This window comes from Choloepus didactylus, chromosome 8 (assembly GCF_015220235.1).
Source record: "Choloepus didactylus isolate mChoDid1 chromosome 8, mChoDid1.pri, whole genome shotgun sequence".
Lineage (NCBI taxonomy): Eukaryota > Metazoa > Chordata > Mammalia > Pilosa > Megalonychidae > Choloepus > Choloepus didactylus.
Window position 1 is genome coordinate 145610963 of NC_051314.1, and position 16598 is coordinate 145627560.

Sequence of the window (16598 nt, forward strand, 5' to 3'; positions counted from 1 at the left end):
GACCGAGGACTCGAGGCGGGGCGGAGAAGCGCCGGACAAGTGGTGGCCCGTACGGGGAACTCATTCGCGTTCCCCTCGACCCGACGGAGACGTGCTCCCGGGATCCGTGGTTTGACCTCCGCGACTGATCACCGCGAGAAGGTAAGCACCCCCCTTTCCATACGAGGACTAGGGCCCGTGGGCGTTCAGGTAGCCCCGGGGACTCGGAAGAGCTCTCCGAGTGATTAAGAGATAGTGCCGACTGCAAGCATGGGGCAGTCTGAAAGCTCACCCCTATTAACCCCCTTAAAGACCCTTTTGAAACAGCGGGGTATCTCAATTAAGAGAAGTTCTCTCCAGCGATTTCTTGATGATGTGGCCACTTTTGCCCCCTGGTTTCCTTGTTCTGGCAGCCTTAATCTGCCCTCTTGGATGAAACTTGGTCGTGATATAGACTGAGCGCGCCAAACGGGTGTCTGTTTGGACCCGACTCTAGTCCTTATATGGGAGACTGTTAAGGGCCATATCGCTCCCTCCACGTCACAGTGGAAAGGCCCTGACCCGGTGCTCGGCTGGGCCGGAGGCTCTGTTTGTGTTTTTCCCCAGGAACCAGGACGTCAACCAGTGTGGGTTCCGGAAAGACTGGTGGGAACCGTGGCATCACCTGGGGAGGCCGGGGAGCAGCTGTCAGAAACGCCAACGAATATACGGCCTGGGCCATTGGACCAAGCCTCCAGCCTTCAGGGACTTGAGAACATTAGGAAATTGAAGCCTGTTAGTTTCGACCTTTCCACACTGGGCGAGACTGTAAAAAATCTGTGGGACCAAGTCACCTCTTGGTTCTCTTGGCCCAATTTGACTAATTGGATTCTCTTGATGGTGGGACTATTGGTGGGATTAGTCATTGTTAAATCTTTGCTAGAACGCCTGTTTCAAGCGCGGCAGTACCGTGTTACCATTATGATGGCTATGTCCTCCACCTTTGATACCCCCAACAGCGACCATTCTGATGGCCATACCCCATCCTGGCCGCCTCGGGCGGGGCACTCGGGAGCGAGGTTTGTAGCTAAGCGCGCAGCTGTGTCCCGGGTATAACGGGCGACGCCAGCAGTCATAATTTTTGTCTCAGGTAGATCCCTAAGGCAGAGTCATAGTTGTGGCCAGACTTGACTCTAGCCAATGCATAGGGACGTCTAGTGACACCTCCGACTCTGGTTAATGCTATCCCTGCCCCCGCCTTTGTCCCCCAGTTGCAAAGCAAAGCACTGCAGGGAGAGTCATGTTGTTTCCAGCTCACGGACTCTCCTGTCTCCATATGAGGTGAGCATTCTGGTCGGTGCTAGAGGCTCCGCCGCTAAATGGCTGAGACCTAGTCCAGACTCCCCAAAGCACCGGAACAAATTGTGAGCCATCTGGGTTCACGGGAGCACACTCATCACTGGGGACACTGGGTCGATATAAATAATAAAGGGGGAGATGTGGAGAGCCGTCTCCCGGGACGGGCATAGCGCATGCGCTGTAAACCTGCTCCAAAGTCCCCCCGCCCATCGAGTGGTGCCAAGATGGCGCCCACATCCTGCTTCCGGCTTCTGATGTATGTAACCACCCGCTGTATTCACCAATCATGCTTGTGTGCGTGGCGTTAGCCCATTGGATATACGTAAGGTTTATAAGAAAGTTCCCGGGCAGAGCTCGGGGAGACAGCCCACAAGGAGCCGTACCTGACGGCCGCATCGAGGTTGTTCTCCCCCGAGGCGTCTTGCCCCGGGTGGAACCTGTAAAGATGATGATTGCCTAGTCCCATTAAAAGTTTATCTGCTTTACCACCGCGAGTCCTGAGTGATCACAAGTGCTCCGGGTAAGACGTTGTCCGCACCCTCTCTCCCCTTATCTCTCTGGTCCCCATCGCCGGCCGACCGAGGACTCGAGGCGGGGCGGAGAAGCGCCGGACATAACCTTCCTCTTTCAACCATACCCACAGTCATCTTTGTTCAGTGCACTTCCATTTCTATGCTAACATCACCCAAAATTGTGTTCCAAACCTCTCTCTCCTGTTTTTTCCTATCTGTCTGCAGTGCCCCCTTTAGTATTTCCTGTAGAACAGGTATCTTGTTCATAAACTTTCTCACTGTCTGTTTGTCAGAGAATATTTTAAAATCTCCCTCATATTTGAAGGACAGTTTTGCCAGATATAGGATTCTTGGTTGGTGGTTTTTCTCTTTCAGTATCTTAAATATATCACACCACTTTCTTCTTGCCTCCATGGTTTCTATTGAGAAATCTGCACACACTCTTATCAAGTTTCCTTTGTATGTGATGGATTGCTTTTCTCTTTCTGCTTTCAGGATTCTGTTTGTCTTTGGTGTTTGATAATCTGATTCAGTTTGTTGATGTGGGTTTATTCAGATTATTTTGTTTGGGATGCACTGTGCTTCTTGGATCTGTAATGTTATGTCTTTCATAAGAGATGGGAAATATTCATTGATTATTTCCTCTCTTATTGCTTCTGCCCCTTTCCCTTCTCTTCTCCTTCTGGGACATACATGACATATACATTTGAGAAGTACATATACTTCATGTAGTCATTCAATTCCTTGAAATGTTGCTCAAATTTTTCCATTTTTTTCCCTATCTGTTCTTTTGTGTGTAGGATTTCAGGTGTCTTGTTCTCCAGTTCCTGAGTGTTTTCTTCTGCCTTTTTACATCTTCTGTTGTATGTCTTCATTGTGTTTTTCATCTCTTATGTTGTACCTTTCATATCCATAGATTCTGCCAGTTTTGTTTTCAAACTTTCAATTTCTACCTTATGTTTCCCAGTGTTCTCTTTATATCCTTCATCTCTTTTGCCATGTCTTCCCTGAACTTGTTGATTTGGTTTTTTATTTAACTTAGCATATTTCTTTGAAAATCTTTGATTATTTCATTAAAATGAAACAGTATGTCAACTGTATCTTGTTTGAGGTATAATTTTGTTCCTTTGACTGGGCCATATCTCCACCCTTCCCAGTGTAGTTTGCAGTCCTCTGTTTTCTAGGCATCTGGTTTCCATGGTTACCCCAATCAGGTTTTCCTAGACTAGAATTGGTTCAGGTCTCAGAATGGGGTTATATTCAGTATCAGTTTTCCCTAAGGGTGTGTCTCAGAATATTGACAGACTTTCCTGTGAAGCCTCTGGTTGTGCTTTTTGTAACCTGCCCAGCAGGTGATACCTGTCAACCTGTCACTTCCTACTGATGTAAGGAGGTGTGGCCCCTGGTAGTTTCTGTTTCAGCTATTTTTCCAACAGACTCTGGGGTCTGAGTTCTGAAGGGTAGGCATCAGTAAAGCTGGGCCCTACTTACTTCCTCTCAGAGAAGATACACCCCCTAAGGAGTTATCTTCTGCATTTGAATTGTACTTTGTCTCTCTGACTTTATCTCCACTGCTGTCTGGGTGAGAGCACTGTGAACTGAAAATGACTGAGGCTTTCTCCACTGAGCCACTCAGGTTGAGAAACCAAAAAAGGGAATGAAAACCCTCTTTCAGAGTCAGTCCATGCCCTCCCTCCCCAAGTTTTGCCTATCAGCCAGAGATAGTACTTGGTCTTCTGGGCTCCCTTCCCCAGAAAAGAGTTTTTTGGCTCTTTAAGGTCTGTCTTCACCAAAAGCATCTGTCTGCTTGTTAGGGGGTTTGTCTATGTTTGTAGCTTGTGTCCAGCGGTCCACATTTGCTAATTAAAACACCAGTTGGAGCTGGGCTGAGCTGTGTATGCTCACTCCAGAACTGCTGTTCTCTCCAACAGCAAGGTTTTGCAGCTCAGCCTGCCCTGGGGGGAGGGGGCCCCCAGTGTGGTTCTGCAGTTTCTACTTACAGATTTTATGCTGCGATCTCATCCAATCCACCTAATCCAGGCTGGTGCACAATGTATGGACAGTCACAATTGTCCCCAGCAGTTATTCCAGATCATTTGCTAGTTGTTCATTGTGTTTACTTGCTTTAGGGACTAACTGAACTCCACTCCTATCTATGCCACCATCTTGCCCCTCCTCCTCTTTTGTGTTTTCATCTCTTCTGTTGCGCCTTTCATTCCCATAAGTTCTGTTTTTCCAACTTTCAAGTTCTTCCTTATGTTTGCCGACTGTCTTCTTTATTTTCTTCATCTCTTTTGCCATATCTACACACAACTCATTAATTTGATTTTTTTAAATTGATTTAGCATATTTGTTTGAAGATGTTTAATTAGTTGTTTCAGCTCCTCATCTGAATTGTAAGTTTGTTCCTTTGACTGGGCCATATCTTTGTGTTTCCTAGTGTGATTCATAATTTTTTGTTGTCTTGGCATCTGGTTTCCTTGATTGTCCCAATCAGAGTTTCTCAAACCAGACAGGCTCAGGTCTCCATAGGAGGCTGTATTCAGTATCAGGTTTCCCTGTGGGTGAGACAGTAGACTGTCAGACTTTCCTGTAAGACCTTTAGACTTGGTGCTTTTCCTATCCTGCCCAGCATGTGGTGCTTGTGAGTCTGTAGGTCCTCACTGGCATAACGAGATATTGTGTATTCAATTCTCAGTGGACCCTGTCCTGACCAAGGGCTGAAGGTGTCAGAAGACAAGATAAGCTGTTTCTGTTTCTTTCCCCCATCCCACACCCTGGGGTCTGAGGTCTCTGAGGGAGGGCTGCCACTTGAACTTAGCCCCTCCCTTTTCTTAGTGAAGATAAGCCCTTTCACTTGAGTTTTTCCTTTGACTCTATCCCAACTCCACCCCTGCCTGTGTCAGCACTGATAATTGAAAATGCCCGAGGCCCTCCCTAATGAGCCACTCAGAATGAGAGAAAAAAGGAACGAAGTCCCCTTTTCAGCCAGTCCCCAGCCCTCCAGTTCACCAGGAAAGAACCAGAGTTGGTACCCAGTTCTCTGCACCCCTCTTCCTGGGACACAGCCCTCCTCCAGCACTCTGAACTCAGCCGACTACAAAAGCCTATATTTTATTTATGTATTTTTTCCACCATCCCCACCTCCTCTCCTCCAGGAGAAACTTCCATGTTCCTTTCCTACTTCCTCTGGGCTTATCCATGCTCATAGCATGCATCCAGCAGTGCAAACTGGTTAATTAAAACCACAACTGGAGCTTGGTTGGGCATTCCCCCATTCCTGACAGGGACCACTTCTCTTTCCCACACTGCAGTTTTCCAATTCAGCCTCTTCTGCTGGTGGAGATGTGCACCAGCTCTGAAGTGTGGTGAGCTTTACTTACAGTTCTGTGCTGTGATCTCAGCCATTCCACCCATTCCAGACTGGTGTATGATGTGTGTTGGGTCATGGATGTACCCCCTTCCATCTTTCCAGAATATTTTGTAGTTATTCCTGGCTATTTACTAGTTTCTCTAGGGGCTAACTAAATACCACACCTCCATATACCACCATTTTACCCCACTTCCTCTCTATGTCTTCTTGATGTCCTTTATGTCTTTAGGCAACCCACTGAAGCTGTTTCTTTGATTAGTTGTTTCAAGTTGTCTTCTCTGGCTTTTAATTTGGTCATTTGGCTTGGGCATATCTTCTTGTATCTTCATATGCTTTGTGATTTTCTGTTGATTTCATGCAATTTGCTTTTCTTAATCAGGTTATGTTGGAAGGTGAAAGTCTGGACATCTGTGTAAAATTTGACTGAACCAGTTTGACAGGGTGCACTTTCCCTGTCTTCCCTGCAGATAGTGATCTTGGGTCCCCTGAAACCTGCTTTTCCCTGACTGCAGCTGTGGGATTGTTGTGGTTCAAACCTGGTGGGCATCCAATCAGCATAGCAATCCTCCATGCACACTGGAGACTGCCAGCCCTGTGGGTGGGGGTGGACACTGTGCAGTTCAGTCAAGAATCCACTTAAGGGCACAGTGGGTCTGGTGATTCCCAGGCCTCCAAGTGGAGCAATTTCAGACTTTCAGATTACAATTTTTATCTTCCCAAGCCCTCAGCCAGCTCAAAGGTGTACTTTTAGTCAGCCCACAATATCCTTGCCTGCCATGTGTCTGTGGGCCTCTGGTTTGGGGAAAGGGTTCTGATGCTTCCATGTGACACCCTGCCCTATCCCTGTCTCTCCACTCATGCACACTCTGGGTATCCATGGAGGAAGAGTAAAGTCAGTAGCACACAGACTGTCTCTCTCACCTGCTAATTGTCAGATCAGCTCTGCTCACCTCTGTGTACCCTCTTCCCTTGAAGGGAGGGTACACCAGTTCTCCCCAAAGCCAGGCCCTCACAGTGGACCACCTCAGAACTGAGGGGTGGGCACTACACACTGCACCAAGATTTTTGTGTGTGGCCAGCTCAGTTCTGCTTGTTCCCAAGTTTCCTCATGGGAGTATCCAGCTGTTGGACTGAGAAAGGTTATCTCCCCAACTGGTTGCTGAGATGGGAGTGTGGGAGTACAGAGCTCCTCCCTTTCCTGCTCCAGTCTGCCAGCCCTAGCAGCAGTCGTGATTGAATAAATGCACCCCATCCTTTCAGTTGTAATTTCTCCAGTTTTTCATCCAGGTCCCCACTGTATATTGTAGAGGTCCTTCTCTGGCTACTCGTACCCTGGAACCACTTTCCCAGTTGCTTTCTGCCTTTTCTCTGGTTCTTCCATGGGGGAGAAGTTTGCTCTGCCTCTCCTATTCCACCATCTTCCCAGAAGTCCTTTCTTGTTTGGACAGCAGGTCTTCTGCCATTTCTCTCTGGTTAATTGTATCTTGGATTCTTCTCCTTGGAGCCAACTCATCCACTGTGTCCTGGGACATTCCAGAAGGCAACATCATCCTTGTTTATTCCATTTCCCAGCAACAGCAGAATTGTATTCCTGAAGAATATTCCACTATATGCAGGTACCACAGTTTCTTTATCCATTCACCTATTGAAGCGCATTTTCAAATTTAATTTTAATAGCATGCACATGCACTGTTCCTATACCCCTCTTTATTCCTCTTTTTGTTTGTGTTTTACACATTACATCTTTACAGATTGTATGTCCCAAACCAGAAATTTACATTACTTTTTACACATTTGAATTATAGGTAGGACCTATAAAAAATAGGAAGTGGAGTTACATTCTAAAAAATACTGTTCCGTGATAGTGGCATTTTTACTTATCCATATGATTAGAGGATTTATTTCTTTGTGCTGTTTTGAACCACTGCTTAGTGTCCTTTCTTATCCATCTGAAAATCTCCCTTTAGCACTGCTTGTAGGGCAGATCTTATGGTGATGAATGCCTTAGCTTTTATTTTTTTTTTTTTCTTTTTGGTCTGGGAATGTCTTAATTTGTCCCTCATTATTTTAAAAACAGCAGTTTTAATGAGATTTATTCACATGCCATACAGTCCATCCAAGGTGTATATTCCAGGTATATAATCAGTGGCTTTTAATATAATCATGGAGTTGTCCATTTATCACCACCATCAATTTTAGAATATTTTCATTACTCCAAAAAGAAAAATCCCATGCCCCTTAGGAGTTAATTCTCAATCTCTCTATCCTTCCCTATCTGTAGATAATCACTAGTCTATTTCTGTCTCTATAGATTTAATTATATTTACATTTTATATAAATGGAATCATACAATATGTAGTACTTTGTGTCTGGTTTCTTTCATTTAGCATAATTTTTAAAATATTAATTTTCTTTTAACTAGAGGAGTTCTAGGCTAACCAAAAAGTCATGTAAAAATTACAACATTCCCATATACTCCCTATTGTTAACCCTTTGCATTAGAGTGGTACTTTTCTTACAATTGGTGAAAGAATATTGAAATAGTGCTATTAACCATAGTCCCTAGTTTACATTAGATGTTTTTTTCACAGAAACCCTATTATGAGCACCTTGTAATAGTGTCATACATTTGTTAGAATTCATTAAAGAACATTCTTATACTTGTACTATTAACCCCCAGTCCATCTTGCACAACAGGGTTCACTATGTTATATGATCATATTTTATCTTCTTTCATTCTAATAACATGTACAATGCAAAACTTCCCCTTTCAACCACAGTCACATGCATAGCTTGGTACTGTTAATTACACACAAACTAAATAGAAATTCTTTACAAATTAAGCATCAGCTCCCTTTTCCATATCTCAGTGTATCTCCTAGTAGCATATTTTCAAGATTGTATCTCAGGAGAACCTAAGATGGTGGCTAGGAGAGACAGGGCAAAAAAACACCTCCATGAAAAATACTAGATAAAAGCCAGAAAGTGACCCAGAACATCTATTCCAGTGATGCACCAGCTGGACAAGGTCTGTTAAATCCACAGGGACTGTGCACTTGGTGAAACTGGGAGTCTGCAATCTGAAGTGAGTGAGTAAGCCTGCTGAATATCCAGCAGCCATGCTGCAGTGTGGGGAAATCATGGGTTGGGGTTTGGAGGCAGACTAGCTCTTTTTAAAAAAAACCAAAAGTGGCTGCAGATACAGCAGCAAGAACTGCACAGTGAAGTGCGGCAGGAACAGGCTGCATGAATGCCTCAATACCTGGTGTGCAAGATAGCCTTTTGAACACCTACTGCTAATTGTCTCAGAGCAAGGAAAGCAGAGGTGAGCCAAAAGGGGAAAAAACCATGCCCCTTGCAGCCATCTTCCCAGCAGGCTGGGAATGCTCCTGCCCAATGTGGGTGCCACAGCCCAGAGCCACACCAAAAAACCCAGTGTGACAGGAAGTGTTTCCAGCAACACACACAGACCCCACAATATTGGGTGTGGACAATAGCCTTTTGCACACCCACAGCTAATTGTCCCAGAGCTGGGAAGGTGGAGCTGTGCAAAATGGGGGAAATTAACATGCCCCATTTAGCCATTCTTACAGCAGGCTAGGAATGCCTACACAGCCGAGCAGCCCAGAACTTCCCTTGAGGGATGGCATGAATTTCTGATGTAGCAAAACCTTCCCTCAGCAGAGGCCCTAGAAGGGCACAGCTTGGAAGAGGGACCCACACAGAAATCCCAGGGACCATATGCGAATACCAAGGACTTGTGGGTCAGCAGCAGAGACAATCTGTGGTGAGACTGAACTGAAGGTTTAGACTCTTGCAACAGCCTTAAATCTCCAAGAACACCTGGGAGGTTTGATTATTAAAGCTGCCCTCCCTCCCTAACCACTCAGATACACACCCCACATTCAGGGCAGACAGCACCAACAACACATCCAAACTTGGTGCACCAGTTAGACCCCACAAGAATCAGATCTCCACACACCACAAAGACAAAGTTGAGGAGAACTGACTTGAGGGGAATAGATGACTCACAGATGCCATCTGCTGGTTAAAGTGTACTCCACCAAGCTGTAAATCTGATAAATTAGAGATTAGTCTTTGAATAATTCTACATATCCTAAAAGAACTCTATCAAGTAAAGCAAATGCCAAGAGGCCAGAAACAACAGAAAATTTTAAAGTATATGAAAAAACAGAAGATATGGGTAACCCAAACACCAAAATCAAAAGATCAGAGGAGACACAGTACTTGGAGCAATTAATCAAAGAACAGTGAGAGCATGGCACAGGATATAAAAGACATGAAGAGCATGGCACAGGACATAAAGGACATGAAGAAGAGCATGGCACAGGATATAGAGAACATGAAGAAGAGCCTAGGAGAGCATGAAGAAGAAATTGCAAGAGTAAATAAAAAAATAGATCTTATGGAAATAAGAGAAACTGTTGACCAAATTAAAAAGATTCTGGATACTCTTAGTACAAGACTAGAGGAAGCTGAACAATGAATCAGTGACCTCGAGGACCACAGAATGGAAAATGAAAGAACAAAAGAAAGAATGGGGGAAAAAATAAAAAAATTGAAGTGGACCTCAGGGATATGATATACAAAATAAAACATCCAAATATAAGACTTATTGGTGTCCCAGAAGGGGAAGATAAGGGTAAAGGTCTAGAAAGAGTATTCAAAGAGATTGTTGGGGAAAACTTCCCAAACCTTCTACACAATATAAATACACAAAGCATAAATGCCCAGTGATCTCCAAATAGAATAAATCCAAATAAACCCACTCCAAGACATATTCTGATCAAACTGTCAAATACTGAAGAGAAGGAACAAGTTCTGAAAGCAGCAAGAGAAAAGCAATTCACCATATACAAAGGAAATAACATAAGACTAAGTAGTGACTACTCAGCAGCCACCATGGAGGTGAGACGGCAGTGGTATGACATATTTAAAATTCTGAGAGAGAAAAATTTCCAACTAAGAATACTTTATCCAGCAAACCTCTCCTTCAAGTTTGAGGTAGAGCTTAAATTTTTCACAGACAAATGCTGAGAGATTTTGATAATAAAAGACCTGCCCTACTTCAGATACTAAAGGGAGCCCTACTGACAGAGAAAAAAAGAGAGAGAGAGATGGAGAAAGGTTCAGTACTAAAGAGATTCAATATTGGTTCAGTAAAGGGCAATAAGAGAGAGAGGGAAAAGATATATTTGACAAACATAAACCAAACAATAGGATGGCTGACTCAAGGAGTGCCTTCACAGTAATAACATTGAAAGTAAATGGATTAAACTCCCCAATTAAAAGATACAGATTGGCAGAATAGATAAAAAAAAATATGAACCATCAATATGTTGCATGCAAGAGAAGCAGCATAGACACAGGGACACAAATAAATTGAAAGTGAAAGGATGGAAAAATATTTCATGCAAGCTACAGCCAAAAGAATGCAGGAGTAGCAATATTAATCTCAGATAAAATAGCCTTTAAATGCAAGGACATCATAAGAGTCAAAAAAGGCCATTACATACTTGTTCTAGTTTGCTAATGCTGTGGAATGCAAAACACCAGAGATGGATTGGCTTTTATAAAAAGGAGGTTTATTTGGCTACACAATTACAGTCTTAAGGCCATAAAGTGTCCAAGGTAACATATCAGTAATCGGGTACCTTCACTGGAGGATGGCCAATGGCGTCCAGAAAACCTCTGTTAGCTGGGAAGGCACGTGGCTGGCGTCTGCTCCAAGTTCTGGTTTCAAAATGGCTTTCTCCCAGGACGTTCCTCTCTAGCAAGCTTGCTCCTCTTCAAAACGTCACTCACAGCTGCACTCAGTTCCTTCTCTTTGAGCCAGCTCATTTATATGGCTCCACTGATCAAGGCCCACCCTGAATGGGTGGGGTCACACCTCCATGGAAATATCCCATCAGTTATCGTCTACAGTTGGGTTGGGTGCATCTCATGCAAACAACCTAATCCAAACGTTCCAACTTAATCCCCACTATTATGTCTGCCCCACAAGATTGCATCAAAGAATATGGCTTTTTCTGGGGGACATACTACATTCAAACTGGCACAATACTAATAAAAGGGGCAATTCAACAAGAAGAAATAACAATAATAAATGTTTATGCACCCAATCATGGTGCCACAAAATACATGAGACAAACACTGGCAAAACTAAAGGAAGCAATGGGTGGTTCCACAATAATTGTGGGAGACTTCAACACATCACTCTCTCATATAGATAGATCAACAGGACAGACCAACAAGGAAATTGATAACCTAAACAATCTGATAAATGAATTGGATTTAACAGACATGTTATAGAACATTACATCCCAAACCAGCAGGATACACATTCTTCTCTAGTGATCACAGATCTTTCTCCAGAATAGACCATATGCTGGGACATAAAACAAGCCTCAATAAATTTTTAAAAAATTGAAATTATTCAAAGCACATTCCCTGACCACAATGGAATACAATTAGAAGTCAATAACCATCAGAGATTTAGAAAAGTCACAAACACCTGGAGATTAAAAATGCGGGGGAGATGAAAACAGTCCCAGATAATCAAAAGCTAAGGGACTTCATCACCAGTAGAGCAATCCTATAAGAAATGCTAAAGGGAATTGTGCAGGCTGAAAGGAAGGGACTCTAAACAATCGACTGAAACCACATGAAGAAATAAAGATTTCCAGTAAAGATCACATGGTAAATATAAATAGCAATACTACTGTATTTTTGATTTGTAACTCCACTATTTACTTTCCACAGGAGGTGTAACGATAAATCGGTGGTTTTGGACTCAATGTAAAATATGTAATTTTTGACAAGAACTACGTAAATGTGGGGAAGTGGAGGAGTATAGGAACATAGTTTTTGTGTCCTATTGAAGTTAAGTTGGTAACCAAGTAAACAAGATTGTTATAGATTTAGGATGTTAAATTTAAGCCCCACAATAAACACAAAGTATCAGAGAATATGATCATAGAGATGGAAAGTAGAGTATGGGTTACAAGAAGTGGGGGAAGGGGCAATGGAGAGTTAATAAGAAATGAGTGTAGGGTTTCTGTTTGGGGTGAAGGGAAATTTCTAGTAATGGATGATGGGAAGGTGATGGCATTGCAACATTGTGAATGTGATTAATCCCACTAAATGGAATGCTTGGGAGGGGTTGGAATGGGAAGATTTTATGCTGTATGTATGTTTCCACAATTGAAAAAAAAGTCTAGATAGATAATGACAATTAAATGCCATAGATGATCCTGGATGAGATCTAAGAATAGGGGAGAAAAGTCTCAAAAGGACACAATTGGGACATAAGGAAAAAATGAAATATAGAATGTAAGCTTTATATCAATGTTAAATTTCTTGAGTTTCTTAACTACACTTAATGTGATTACATAATTGAATATTCTTGTTCTTTGGAAATGTATATGTGAATTATATTATTTGTTCAAGGATGTGTGCAACTTGCTCTCATATGTTCAGAAGACAGAGTAATAGATGATGGATGATAGGGAGGGAGGGAGGGAAAGAAATAAATGGTAAAGTGACAAAATATTAAAGTTGGTAGATCTGGTTATCAGTGGAGGGGGGTTAGGGTAGGCTGGAGTTATGTGTATGGGGTTTGTATAAGTTTTACAACTGTCCTGTAAGTTTGAATTTGTTTAAAAATAAAAAGTAAAAAAAAAAATTGTATCTCTATGGGTTTGCTTATTATAATTAGTTCATATTAGTGACATCATACAATATTGGTCTTTTTGTGCCTGGCATATTTCACTCAGTATAATGTTCTCAGAGTTTGTCTATGTTGTCATATTCATCAGGACTTCATTCCTTTTATGCTTGAATAATATTCCATTATGTATATATCACATTTTGTTTATTCATTGGTTGATGGCACTTGGCCTGCTTCCATCTTTTGGAAATTATAAATAATCCTGCTGTGAACACTGGTATGCAAATATCTGTTGAGACTGCAGAGGTGAGCAGGAGTGATGACAGAGTGCATTGTAGGACACGTGGAGGCTTGAGATGGCTGCTCAATATATTACTGTGGAATAAGAAAATGGATGAACACAGCCAAGCAGAAGTTATTCTTTTTCCCAGATTGGCATGACAGGGAGTCTCCATATCCTTTATCCAACTTAGAGTTCAGGATTGTACTCATCTTTCCTTCATTTCCTTAGGTAGCTTTTGAAAGGTCTTTTAGACTTTAACATTAAAATTTTGTAAATACATTCATTTTTAGTTACCATCATATTCCTTTGCACCATTTATTTGATCAAGGTTATAGAGTTTTCATAGAGGTCATGCTTAAAGAGAAAGGAAAAGTTCCCGTTGCATTTTGACATTTTTATTACTCCTTTTCCTAACCAATGTTTTATTGTTTGTATTATTTATCCACTTTTCCCAAACACTTTATCTTTAGGTATCTCCAAGTCCCTTACAATATTTACTGCATCTATAATATGAAGAGATATGTAAGAATAAGACACAGGTAGTTTATTTTCCTGCTGGTTTTCTCACAGTATGTTGTGGCCATTAAGAAAACAGTTGTGGTTGCCAGTTCTTCATCTGAAGGACATTAGTCATCTGTGACGGTTAGGTTCATGTGTCAACTTGGCCAAGTGATGGTACTCAGCAAAATCTGTTCTAGTTTGCTAAGGCTGCCAGAATGCAAAACATCAGAAATGGAATGGCTGTTATAAAGGGGGGTTATTTGGTTATAAAGTTACAATATTAAGGCCATAAAGTGTCCAAGGTAAGTCATCAACAATAGGGCACCTTCACTGGAGGATGGCCGATGGTGTCGGGGAAACCTCTGTTAACTGGGAAGGCACACGGCTAGCATCTGCTCCAGAGTTCTGGTTTCAAAAGGGTTTTCTCCCAGGATGTTCCTCTCTAGGCTTCAGCTTCTCTCCAAAATGTCACTCTCAGTTGCTCTTGGGGCATTTATCCTCTCTTAGCTTCTCTGGAGCAAAAGTCTGCTTTCAAAGGCTGTCTCCAAAATGTCACTGTAAACTGCACTTTCTCTCTCAGCTGTGCATTCTTCAAAGTGCCCGTATTGGCTGTAGCAAGCTCACTCCTTCTGTTTGAGCTTGTATAGTGCTCCAGTAAACTAATCAAGGCCCAAGCTGAATGGGCAGGGCCACACCTCCAGGGAAATTATCCAGTGAAAGATCTTGCCCACAGTTCAGTGATAACATCTCCACAGAAACATCCAATCAAAAGTCTCCAACCCAGTCAACACCAATGTTTCCTGCCCACACAAGACTGCATCAAAGGAAATGGCATTTTGGGGGACATAATACATCAAAATCAGCACATCATCCATCACAATACTCTCGGATTTTCTCAGAAGAGTGGGATTGCAACCAAGATTAGAAGTGAAGAACTAATGTTTGATTGTTTACAGTCACACTGTTATGAGCATGAATCTAATTCCAAAATAGACCACCCATTACAGAAACTACCATTAAATACAGTAACCTCAACCCTTGCCCAAACACCGTGGATTTTGGTTTAAGTACCAGACTTGTGCACAGGAGCACAGGTAACTGTAATGTAAGTTCACATAACATAAATTCCCCAAACTGTGCCCTGAAACAGGATCTCAGCATTGCCCTGAGAAGATTCAGATTTTTGAAATACAAAATGCAAAACTTATTTTCCAATATTCAGTCCAGTCTATTACCACACAACTTATCCTTATGATAAAGTCATTCTTTGCTCTTCAGTATGACTCCCAGTCCCTTTATGTCATGATCATTTCATCCTTGCAAGGTCATCATTCTAATGTTTGGTCACTTTTGGTCACATCAGTCCTTTGGGGCAGGGAGAAGGAGTTATTCTTTTCAAATGAAAGGTCGTGGAGACGGGGCAAGATGGCAGAGTGGTGAGGAGCAGAATTTTGTCTGTCCCCTACAGCAGCTGGCAATTACCCAAGAACTATATGAAACAGTGTTTTCAGGGTCTCCAGTAACCAGTCACACATTGGACGCAAGTTTGGAATTGGAGGAAAAGCTGAGATCACAGCGAACGTTGTAAGTTCCCCGGACCAGGGGTCTGACACCCCTCCCCACCCAGACCTCACAGACTGTCTTGCTGCCGGCTCCCTGAAAGGGGGGAAAAAAAAAACCAAGAAGCAGCGGTCTGCTGAGGGCAAGAGGGGGTGCTCAGCCCAGCCTCAACTGCAGAATTAATTAACAAATTCATTAACTAACTTTGGGAGCTGGGGTGCTGGGGAGGGGCTGGGCTCCAAGAAGTGGGGGCATGTAGGAGCCGGCACCCATTCCCAGACTCCAAAAAAGCCATTTTTTCCCCCCTACATTTTGTCCCTTCTGCCTTCTCACTGATCCCTTATCTTTTTGCATTTCAATAGCCCCCGGCAGGGATGGAACTGAAGCGTTGGAGAGTAATTATCAGACAATAGCCCAAAGCATATCTTTAAATACTCTATTCTGACACTGACAAAACTTCCAGGCTAGGGAAAGACTTTTAAAAGAGACTCTTTTTTTTTTTTTCCTTTTTTCTTTTTCTTGATTTCTTTTCTATTTTTTTTTTAATCTAAAAGTAATATATGTGGTTATTTTCTATCGGAAAGCCCAGGTTGAGGGACTAGGCTGGGCTTGGGGGAGACAGAATACCCACAGTGTCTTTGAATTCCGTATTCACTACTGAAGATCTCCACTCCCGTCTTTAATTGGGAACTCAGGCTGACCAAGGAATCTACCTGGAGAGGCCCCAAAGAGGAGAGAGGAGAAGGGAATAGTGCCCCTGAGAGACAACTGGAGTTCTGAGGATTGGGAGAGTGGAGGGAGGTCCAGCTCAACTGGCAGTCCTCCTTCTGGGAATTCAGACCCCAGGGGCTGGAATTCAGATTCCGGCTTCAGTCAGCCACGCCCCTGACAGGATCAGAGTCACCAGGAGAACTAAAGGCTCCATACCTCCTTACACTGGTGGGGGAGCTGTGGGCTGGCCAGCGCCACCTGCTGGACAGGAGAGGAAAAGCACCAATTCTAAAGGCCTCATAGGAGGGTCTCATTCTCAGGAAAACTCCATACCCTCCCAATGAGACCTGGGCCTCACTAGACTGGGAAAATCTGACTAGGGCGACCGTATCTAAGGAGACCCACTCACAAAAAGGTTACATAGAGGCAGAGCAAGAAACAGAAAAAACAACAGGGGAAAAATTCCGATCAACTAAATAGAACCTAAGTTAGAGGTCTAGAATAAGTTGAACTGAATAACAGAGGCCAGACAACAAAGCCAACCAACAAGAAAACCACTAGGTAAAAGACAGAAAACAAGCTCCAAAATAAACTAGTCAAGAAAATTAGATGCCTAGACAACTTAAGATAACAAGCCATACCAGGAAACAC